Consider the following 12,415-nt stretch of genomic DNA (forward strand, 5'->3'; position numbering starts at 1 on the left):
TAGGTCAAACTTGATTCCTGATATGGTAAGGTATCAATTAGGAGTTATTTCAGAATATATTTTCCTGTCTGTCAAGTTTTATGGAGCTCTTAAATAGGCCCTGAAGTCTGTAAACGTTTTTAAAGAAAATTATTGAATAAAATTCAGAAAAGGTGAGGCTTTGCTCTCTTTTGGTTCTTCAAGAACTGTAAACTTATAAAGGATTCTTCCTTGTGGCGTTCAAACTTTATACCTTTAGTTCGTGATTCTTTATAATCATTGGGTCAAGGTCAACTTATACCTTTGGTTCGCGTTTCGATTATAAACGTTGGGTCAGGGTTTCTATCAAAAATTTGAATTTTAGCTTTCTTGGGCAAGTATTCCAATATTTTTGTTGGGTCTCAAAGCGTGTCGATTGAGCTTCGCATCATTTAGTATCAGAGCACAGGTTCTAAAATCAGTTTTCTATCCTTTTATCTTTTGTTTCCTGTTATCATCCAAAAAAAAAAAAAAAAAGTGAAAAAAAAAAAACTTGAAAAAAAAAAAGAGATGGTAATTATTGAGAACATTTTCCCTTTTCAGTTTCACTTGATCTTCAAACACTTGTCTTGGAGTCAACGGTACAAGAGTAACGGTTTTATTATCTTTAACAAAACAATACCTATTCTTGAACCCATCATGATTGACTCTCTTGTCAAACTGCCATGGCCTGCCCAATAAAATGTGATCCGCTTGCATTGGAACAACATCACAAAGTACTGCATCCTTGTACCTCCTAATTGAAAAAGAAACCAGTACTTGCTTATTTACCTTAACTTCTCCACAATCATTCAACCACTGCAACTTATATGGTCTAGGGTGTTTCAAGGTAGGTAAATTCAATTTTTCAACTAAAGTAGTACTAGCCACATTAGTACAGCTCCCCCCATCTATAATCATACTACATACCTTGTTGTTGACGTGGCATCTAGTGTGAAAAATGTTCTCCCTTTGTTGTTCCATGTCATCCTCTTTGACTTGGGAACTTAAAGCACGCCTTGCAACAAGCGACTCACCCTCCACTGGATACTCCACTTCATCATCACAAGCATCCTCAAGTGATGGAATCTGGTCATCATCTTCCTCGCTTTCAGTTTCCACCTCTCCATCAATACGTGCGATCATGGTCCTCTTATTTGGACATTGTGAAGCAATATGACCTACTCCCAAACAACGAAAACACTTAATATCACGATTACGAGTTTGTGATTCATTTTTACCTTTGTTGACACTGGGAGAACGCCTTTCTTGCCTTTCTTGCATCCTTCTACCTTTTGCATTAAAAGGTCGTTTGGTCATTTTACCTTCCAAACAAGATTCACAAACTGAAAATTCATCAAAGTCTATGGGCTCTAAGAGTCCATCTTTGATCAGTCTTTGAATCCTATTTGAATTAATATGACCCAAACGCAAGTGATAAAGATATGCATCACTAAAAGGAAACTTTCTCTTTAATGATTTTACATGAGAGCTACTATCTAATTCAGAATTATGTAATTCATGCTTGTAAGGAATTAAAATATAAAGATCATCTACAATATTGCTAGAATAGATAAACATTTTATCCTTCTTTATTACAACAATGTCTTTCAGGATAATGCAATACCCATGTTTACCTAAATAAGTTGCAGAAATTAAATTCCTACGAACATTAGGTACAAACAGACAGTCTCTCAATATTAGAACTCTAGAACTAAAACACAAATTAAGCACTCCAACAGATACAACTGGAACTCTACTCCCATCCGTTAAGGTAAGAAACAATTTTCCTTCATTCAGCTTTATGGTCTCCTGGAACCTTTGCAGAGAATTGCAGATATGATTAGTACAACTTGAGTCCATACACCAGGAATCCGTGGGATTCTGTACCAAACATATTTCAAGAAGAAAGGAAGTTTTCATACCCTTGTTTCTGGCAGCCTTAAACTTTGGACAAGTTCTCTTCTAATATCCTTTCTCACCACAATGGAAACATTTTCCTTTGAGCTTTTTTCCCTTGTCGGCAACCTTTAAGGCAATTTGCTTACCTTTTTGCTTAATGAAGTCCTTCTTCTTCTTCTTCTTATCCTTGCCTTTGGACTTAGGTTTAGAAGTAGAAGTTTCACCCACATTGGCTTCAACACTAGAAGTACCAAGGATGCCTTCCGCCGCCACTAACTCATTCATTAATTTAGACAAAGAATAAATATTTTTGTTCATATTATAATTCAGTCTGAATTCTTTGAATGATTCCAGTAGTGACTGAAGTATCATATCCACTTGGGACTCTCCATCAATGTCGGCACCTAAAACCTCTAATGTATTCATATTAGAGATCATTGTAAGACAATGCTCTCTCACTGAACTACCTTCAGCCATTTTGGTATTATAAATTTGCCTCATGGTTTCTTACCTTATTGAACGACCTTGCTCACCAAACATCTCCTTCAAACTATGCATAATGTCCGAAACTAGTTCTACATCCTGCATTTGATGCTGTAGAACATTGGAGATGAATGCTAGGATATAGCACTTGGCCATTTTATTAGATTTCTGCCAGTGATCATATCGCTGTTTTTCCTCAAACGGAGCACCTAATGAAGGAAAGCTAGGACATGGTTGAGTAAGCACATATTTGTACTCTTCAGCTGTTAAAATAATGTCCAAATTTCTTTTCCAGTCAACATAGTTGGATCCAGTCAGTTTGTTTTGATTAAGAATAGAAAGAAGTGGACTAAATGATGCCATGTTCAAATCTGAAAATAATAAACATGAATATAATAAGTAAACTGGACATTATCAATTTAGCATATAAGCATATAATATGGAACCTAAAGTGTTACATCATATAACTCTCACATCTCCTAGAAAACAAGCTCACAATCACGGAAGTTTCTTGTTTTGCCTCATAATGTACACACCCATTTTATTTCATGTGAATTTATTATAGCTCAATAATGTATACACCAATTTGAGTATTAATCCGAGGCTAAACCTTATGTTCTTTTTGTGCATGTGCTACACTTTTTCGAGCAAAAAATCTTATGATATGCACTAAGGTGCTCATGATTGGCTAGTAAATGGTGGTGAGATGATTATTTATGCCTTTCTCATTAAATTCTAGTCATAGCAATAAAAACATGTGACTTCAAAATCAAGATCATGTGATCAAAAACTATAAACAATTCCCACACAACATGCCTAAAACTAGCAAAGTGCAGTAAAATTGAGCTCATCCAAGTTAAACAAGGTACACAAGAATGTTATGTAAAAATACTATGGCCAACCTTGATTATAGAATCCAAAATATATGATGCAAAACACATTTTTCCTTTCCCTTTTTTTTTTTAAATTTATTTTGGAAAAGACAAAAACAACCTATCATGAAATGCATGAATGTAATGAAATGTAAATCCTAAAAGCAAAAAGGAAAACAAAAACAGCAAAAGAAGAATAGTCACAAAGAGTTTGAGATGAAGCATAAGGACCAAAAGAGCTAAAGGTGACTAAGGACACAAAATCACACCAATCACTTGACGAAGTGTATCGAACTTACTTCTATCAAGAGGTTTGGTAAAGATGTTAGCATTCTGACGTTCAGTAGGGATATATTCAAGAGTCACAATCTTTCTTTCAACTAGATGTTAGGATGTGTCCCCTTAAATCCTATTGTATGACGCTATGATGACATTATGTATGGCTTAATGTTGTGTTTAATAAAGTTGTTTTATTATTATCTAAAATAATGGTAACATGAATATTGGGACATTATCATATAGTCTATGAGATGCATAGTATGTGATTTATGTGATTTAGTCACAGAATATATAAATCACAAATTCTTTGTAAACTCAGAATTTATAATTCCTAGTCGGTGATGAAATTGGGTATTTCATCTGCAAAGACTATAACGTATCAACTAAGATGATTTGTCTTGATCATGGAAGTGAGGACTTCTAGTTGATATGTTTCAAGAGTTAAGACATATTGAACTGGACCGTTGTGAGATTTATTATTCTCCTAACGACTGTCAAATGAATAATAAATCTCACGACTTCTATTTGCATGAACTCTTAATCCTGAGAGAATAATGGACCTGATCATGACGCGTAGGTTGCTTTGATATATTAGGAGTGAGATCTAAAATAACGGTCAAAACCTCAGTATGTTCCGCAGCCACATTTAGTGTTGATGGAATATATATTCTCAAGATGGAATTCATAATCTCTTGATGGAGATATAAAATATTCCATTGAGATAAGTTTAATGGGTTCAGTTATTCAGAGTGTTAGGCCTAACCACTTTGGTAAGAAATTACTAAAGTATATATTTATGAAATTGGATTTTATAAATACATGATGAATAACTTTAAAGAATTAAACCGGGTACTCAAGGATAAGATGTAGTAATTTACAAAGTGGCATTCTACATTCATGACTTTGTGTTACTACGAATATTTTATGAAGGAGTTGCATGTACAATAAAGTCTTGGGATACAATTTATTAATAAGGCCTAGAGTACAATTATATTTATATAGTGGTATTAAATATAATTAATGGTAACTTTGGACTTGTCAAGAGTTGACGGAAAAGCCCAAGGCCCATTGGAGCTAGTGTCTTATTGGTTCCTTTTGGTCCCACTCCAAGCCACACACTAAAGCCAAATTGGAAAGGTCCAATAAGCCAGCCCAATTAGATAATCAGTTAGTTATAAAGGGAGAAACATACATAATTTTTATTTAGTGATATAAGAAATAGTGTGTATGTGAGAGTGAGACACACTTTCATTCTCCTTTTGAAAACTGATTGAGAGACCACACATCTTGGGCATAAAGTGGAATTGGAGTGAAGATTAAAAGTATTCCCGAGTACTTCAATCTTTGATTTTGAATTTCACCACCAAGGTACGCTATCTTGTTCTTAAATTCTGAAATTTACATAATGCATGTTATCAATCATGAATGAAATAGATCCTTGTTTGTTGCTTCCGCTGTGTATTTTGTATGAGATACAAAACCAGATTTTTCAACAATTGGTATCAGAGCCAGGTTTTCATCTCATGATTGTATAATGTGTGATTGAATTTAAGAATTTAAGAAAACCGTTATCGTTGTGTTTCAATTTTCTGCATCAAGTTATGGTGCTATGTTATGGTTTTTTCATGGAATTGATTGTGCCATGTTTTATCAATGCCAAGGATACAGTTATTGAGTGTGGTACCGTTGATTGCATTGCTTGCTCTATTTAATGTAACTGTCAATTGCCTGAGCCTTTTATTGCACTGGTTGGACTTTCTTGCACCTTTTGGCCAGAGAAAGACCATTTAATATTGATTATCTTGACGGCCCACGATTGAATTGATAATTTTGCACCGTTTGGCTTGGAATAGGAAGGTTTGATGGCCAACATGCATGTTTTGTCATTTATTGCATGGAATAACTTTCATGTCTTGGTTTATACGGATTGCATGGCTTTGTCATCTTGCATGTATTACACCAAGGAATCTTACAATCTTTAATATATATATATATATATATATATATATATATATATATATATATAATGTCATAATTATATATTACGTATAATAATTCGTATATCATATTATATATATAATAAAATATAGTTTTATAATGTAATATGAGTTTATATTACGTATATATATTTATATATATTAATGCTAGGATTATGAAATTTATTCCTAATGAGATTAGGATTATGTTTTCAAAGTGTCTAGCATTATTATGGTTCTTGATCTTAAAAACCTTTAATTTAAAATATCTAGTGGGAAAGAGATACAAGGGTTGCATCTCACGGCCTCCATTATCGGTTCATAGTAGTGTGGATAGTACCATGAGGCACACCATGTCCACACTTGTAGTAGCACATTTCATCTCTGATGAGAATCAACAAGCATTCAAGGATCCATTGCATGTTCCAGTTGTGCCTATTACAAGAGCAAGATCCAAGAAGATCAAAGAAGCACTTAATGGGCTGATTCTAATGCAGAACATTCCAAGCCTGGCCCAAAGGAAGCAGAAAACGTAATAAATTCAATTCAAGCTATTTAGGACTGATCTGGCTTAATTGCGAGTGATTTATGGCATGAATTAATGGCTAATTGATTTTCCAGCTCTATATCAGTTAAGGCAGATTTTTTCCTATTTTGGATTTGCTAATTTCAGACCAAATCAACTTTTATTTAGGGTTTTATTATTTAGTATGTTTTTTAGGTATTTTCCTTGTTTGTAGGTGCATTTAATGCTTTTTAGATCAAATTTGATTCCTGATATGGTAAGGTATCAATTAGGAGTTATTTTAGAATATATTTTCTTGTCTGTCAAGTTTTATGGAGCCCTTAAATAGGCTCTGAAGTCTGTAAACGTTTTTCATAATATTATTCAATAGAAATTGATGAGAATCAACAAGCATTCAAGGATCGATCGCATGTTCCAGTTGGGCCTATTACAAGAGCAAGATCCAAGAAGATCAAAGAAGCACTTAATGGGCTGTTTCAAGAGATTTGAGTTGATTCTAACGCAGGACATTCCAAGCTTGGCCCAAAGGAAGATGAAAGCGTAATAAATTTAATTCAAGCTATTTAGGGCTGATCTGGCTAAATTGGGAGTGATTTATGACATTAATTAATGGCTGATTGACTTTCCAGCTCTATATCAGTTAAGGCAGATTTTTTCCTATTTTGGATCTGCTAATTTCAGACCAAATCAACTTTTATTTAGGGTTTTATTATTTAGTACGTTTTTTTAGGTATTTTCCTTGTTTTTAGGTGCATTTAATGCTTTTTAGGTCAAATTTGATTCCTGATATGGTAAGGTATCAATTAGGAGTTATTTTAAAATATATTTTCTTGTCTGTTAAGTTTGATGGAGCCCTTAAATAGGCTCTGAAGTTTGTAAACGTTTTTCAGAAAATTTATTGAATAAAAATCAGAAAAGGTGAGGCTTTGCTCTCTTTTGGTTCTTCAAGAACTGTGAACTTATCAAGGATTCTTCCTTGTGGCGTTCAACCTTTATACCTTTGGTTCGTGATTCTTTATAATCATTAGGTCAAGGTCAACATAAAACCATTGGTTCGCGTTTCAATTATAAATGTTGGGTCAGGGTTTCTATCAAAAATCTGAATTTTAGCTTTCTTGGGCAAGTATTCTAATATTTTTGTTGGGTCTCGAAGCGTGTCGGTTGAGATTCGCATCAGAAATCAGAAAAGGTGCGGCTTTGCTCTCTTTTGGTTCTTCAAGAACTGTGAACTTACCAAGGATTCTTCCTTGTGGCGTTCAAACCTTATACCTTTGGTTCGTGATTCTTTGTAATCATTGGGTCAAGGTCAACTTATAACTTTGGTTCGCGTTTCGATTATAAACGTTGGGTCAGGGTTTTTATCATAAATCTGAATTTTAGCTTTCCTGGGTAAATATTCCAATATTTTTGTTGGGTCTTAAAGCGTGTCGATTGAGGTTCGCATCATTTGGTATCAGAGCACAGGTTCTAAAATCAGTTTTCTATCCCTTTATTTTTTTTGTTTCCTGTTATCATCATATCCTATTCCTTTTGTGTTCTTCATTCATCGTTCTTATTATTATTATTTTTTTTTGAAGTGCACAAGGCTAAAATCGTGCACCCAGCTCCTAAAAAAAAAACGTCAAAAAAAAAAAGACATCAGAAAAGAATTAGAAAAAAAAAGAAAAAAAAATTGTTTGTAGTTTTAATTCTCCCAGACCAGAATATCGTTTTCTTTTGTCCTCTTCCTTTGATTTAGTGTTACTGTTATATTTTCTTGCCGTTGGTATTTGTTTAAACACTACAAGTTGAATTTCTTGATCAAGTTTATTAGTTTAATGCAGAACTAAAAAGAGGAAGCTACAAGTGGAAAAAGGCAAGAGAGTGTAAGACTAATATCGGGAAAAAGCCAATTTAAGAGTGAAACACGACTGGGAGTGACATAATTTGAGTGTAAACACGTGAGGGAGTGTTGTGAGGAATTATTTCTAACAATTCTCTGTTGTTTTAAAAGTATGTCTTCCAGGTGCGAACCTCAATCGACACGCTTTGAGACCTAACAAAAAAATATTGGAATATTTAACCAAGGAAAGCTAAAAATCAGATTTATGATAGAAACCCTGACCCAAGGTTTATAATCGAAACGCGAACCAAAGGTATAAGTTGACCTTGACCCAATGATTATAAAAAATCACGAACAAAAGATATAAAGTTTGAACGCCACAAGGAAGAATCCTTGATAAGTTCACAGTTCTTGAAGAACCAAAAAAAGAGCAAAGCCTCACCTTTTCTGAATTTTATTCAATAATTTTCTGAAAAACGTTTACAGACTTCAGGGCCTATTTAAGGACTTCACAAAACTTGACAGACAAGAAAATATATTCTAAAATAACTCCTAATTGATACCTTACCATATCAGGAATCAAGTTTGACCTAAAAAGCATTAAATGCACCTAAAAACAAGGAAAAAACCTAAAAAACGTACTAAATAATAATAAAACCCTAAATAAAAGTTGATTTGGTCTGAAATTTGCAGATCCAAAATAGGAAAAAATCTGCCTTAACTGATACAGAGCTGGAAAGTAAATCAGCCATTAATTCATGCCATAAATCGCTCCCAATTAAGTCAGATCAGCCCTAAATAGCTTGAATTAAATTTACTACACTTTCATCGTCCTTTGGGCCAAGCTTGGAATATCCTGCGTTAGAATCAGCCCAAATCTCTTGAATCAGCCCATCAAGTGCTTCTTGGATATTCTTGGATCTTGCTCTTGTAATAGGCCCAACTGGAACATGCAATGGATCCTATGTCAACCCAAGCAAAAGGAGGTTATGAGTATTTCATCACTTTTACAGATGATTACTCAAGATATGGTTATGTGTACCTAATGAGACGGAAGTCCAAAGCCTTTGAAAATGTCAAAGAGTTTAGGGCTGAAGTTGAAAATCAATTGGGTAAACGCATAAAGGCCATTTGATTTGATCGAAGTGGCAAATACCATCTTGGGGATTTCAAGGATTACCTAATTCAAAATGGGATTGTCTCCCAATTGACTGCACCTGGAACTCCCCAACACAATGGTGTAGCGGAAATAAGGAATAGGACTTTTTTGGAAATGGTTAGGTCCGTGATGAGTTACTCAACTTTACTAGTTTCTTTTTTGGGATATGCACTAAAAACTACTATGCATATTTTGAATTTGGTTCCATCAAAATCTATTCCCAACACAACCAAGGAATTGTGGAGTGGGTGTAAGCCTAGTATAAAATATCTCCTCATTTGGGGATGTCCAGCACATGTATTGAAAGGGAAGTCTGATAAGTTGGAAGTTAAAACAGAAGTATGCATGTTTTTAGGATATTCAAAGGAAACTAAGGGTTATTTATTCTATAATCATAAGGATAAGAAAGTGTTTGTTAGCACCCATGCCAAATTTTTGGAAGACGATTATGTGAATAATTTTAATCTTAGAAGTAAAGTTGTATTGACTGAATTAGATGAACCTGTAGTTGAACAACCAATGGATGAAACTAGGGATGATGAGGTCGTATTGGATACACCACAAGATATTACTCATGAGATGTCTAGTACGCAGATGCCTCGTCGTAGTGGGAGAATTGTTCGGCCTCCTATGAGATTTATAGGTTTGGGAGAAACTTATGAAGCTATCTCAGAAGAGGCTGAATCGGATCCCTACACTTATGAGGAAGCAATGAATGATATAGATGCACATCATTGGGTCCAAGCTATGAAATCTAAAGGCACCTAACGGCATTAAACCTGTTGGTTGCAAATGGGTTTACAAGAGGAAGAGATGGATAGATGGAAAGGTTAAAACCTTTAAAGCAAGACTAGTGGCGAAAAGGTATACACAAAAAAAAGGTATTGATTATGATGAAACTTTTTCACCAGTAGCCATGCTTAAATCTATCAGAATTCTCTCATCCATTGCTGCTCATTATGATTATGAGATTTGGCAAATGGATGTCAAGACTGCATTTCTTAATGGCAATCTTGAAGAAGAAATATACATGTTGCAACCGGAAGGTTTCATAGCAAAGAACCAAGAGCATATGGTATGCAAGTTGAAAAGGTCCATTTAAGGACTTAAACAAGCATCTAGGTCATGGAACATCAGATTTGATCAAGCAATCAAGTCATTTGGTTTTGAACAAAATCTTGATGAACCATGTGTGTACAAAAGACATTAAGACAAAGTAGTGATGTTCCTAGTACTTTATGTTGATGATATTCTACTCATTGGGAATGATGTAGGGGTAATGTCATCGGTTAAAGTTTGGTTGTCAAGCCAATTTAATATGAAGGACTTGGGTAAAGCTAACTTTATTCTAGGGATCAAGCTTTGGCGAGATCGCAAGAATAAGATGTTAGGCTTATCACAAACTGGATATATAGATAAAATTCTAGAACGGTTTAGCGTGCAAAGCTCCAAGAAAAGATTGCTTCCTTTTAGACATGGAGTTCCTTTGTCTGATGACCAAAGACTCAAGAGGAAGAAAATATGATGAGACAAGTTCCTTATGCTTCTGCAGTGGGAAGTCTCATGTATGCCATGCTTTGTACTAGACCAGATATCTGTTATTCAGTTGGCATGGTCAGCCGATATCAATCAAATCTAGGACCAAAACATTGGAAAGCTTTAAAGCATATTCTCAAGTATCTTCGGAGAACGAGAGATTATATGCTTATATACAGATTCAGATTTTCTATCGGATCTAGATTTCAGAAAATCCACTTCAGGATGTGTTTTCACCTTGGGAGGTGGAGCCATAAGTTGGAGGAGTGTTAAGCAATCTTGTATTGTGGACTCCACCATGGAAGCTGAGTATGTTGCTGCTTGTGAAGCAGCAAAGGAAGCTATTTGGCTCAAGAAATTCCTTTCTGATCTTGGTATTATGAGAATGGAGCAAGTTTCCATCACATTGTTTTGTAACAATAGTGGAGCGTGATGAGAATCAACAAGCATTCAAGGATCCATTGTATGTTCCAGTTGGGCCTATTACAAGAGCAAGATCCAAGAAGATCAAATAAGCACTTAATGGGCTGATTCAAGAGATTGGGGTTGATTCTAACGCAAGACATTCCAAGCTTGGCCCAAAGGAAGCTGAAAACGTAATAAATTTAATTTAAGTTATTTATGGCTGATCTGGCTTAATTGCGAGTGATTTATGGCATGAATTAATGGCTGATTGACTTTCCAGCTCTGTATCAGTTAAGGCAGATTTTTTCCTATTGTGGATCTGCTAATTTTAGACCAAATCAACTTTTATTTAGGGTTTTATTATTTAGCACGTTTTTAAGGTATTTTCCTTGTTTTTAGGTGCATTTAATGCTTTTTAGGTCAAACTTGATTCCTGATATGGTAAGGTATCAATTAGGAGTTATTTTAGAATATATTTTCTTGTCTGTCAAGGTTTGTGGAGTCCTTAAATAGGCCCTGAAGTCTGTAAACGTTTTTAAGAAGAGAATTATTGAATAAAATTCAGAAAAGGTGAGACTTTGCTCTCTTTTGGTTCTTCAAGAACTGTGAACTTATCAAGGATTCTTCCTTGTGGCGTTCAAACTTTATACATTTGGTTCGTGATTCTTTATAATCATTGGGTCAAGGTCAACTTATACCTTTGGTTCACGTTTCAATTATAAACGTTGGGTCAGGGTTTTTATCATAAATCTGAATTTTAGCTTTCCTGGGTTAAATATTCCAATATTTTTGTTGGGTCTCAAAGCGTGTCGATTGAGGTTCGCATCATTTGGTATCAGAGCACAGGTTCTAAAATCAGTTTTCTATCCCTTTATCTTTTGTTTCCTGTTATCATCCTATCCTGTTTCTTTTGTGTTCTTCATTCCTCGTTCTTTTTTTTTTTGTTTTTTATTGAAGTGCACTAGGTTAAGATTGTGCACCTAGTTCCCAACCAAAAAAAAAAAAAAAAAAACGTGAAAAAAAAGAGACATCTGGAAGGAAATAGCAAAAAAAAAAAAAAAAAAAAAAATCTTTGTAGTTTCAATTCTCTCAGACCAAAATATTGTTTTCTTTTGTCTTCTTCCTTTGATTTGGTATTTCTGTCATATTTTCTTGCCGTTGGTATTTGTTTTAACACTACAAGTTGAATTTCTTGATCAAGTTTACTAGTTCATTGCAGAACTGAAAAGGCAAAGCTACGAGTGGAAAAAGGCAAGAGAGTGTGAGACTAATATCGGGAAGAAGCCAATTTAAGAGTGAAACACGAGTGGGAGTGATATAATTTGAGTGCAAACACGTGAGGGAGTGTTGTGAGGAATTATTTCTAACAATTCTTTGTTATTTCAAAAGTATGTCTTTCAGGTGTGAAACATCAAATAGGGAAGGAGGGGAGGAGTCGTCCATCATTTTGCAGGCTAT

The sequence above is a fragment of the Castanea sativa genome, chromosome 8 (genome assembly GCF_040712315.1).
Source record: "Castanea sativa cultivar Marrone di Chiusa Pesio chromosome 8, ASM4071231v1".
In the NCBI taxonomy this organism is placed as follows: Eukaryota; Viridiplantae; Streptophyta; class Magnoliopsida; order Fagales; family Fagaceae; genus Castanea; species Castanea sativa.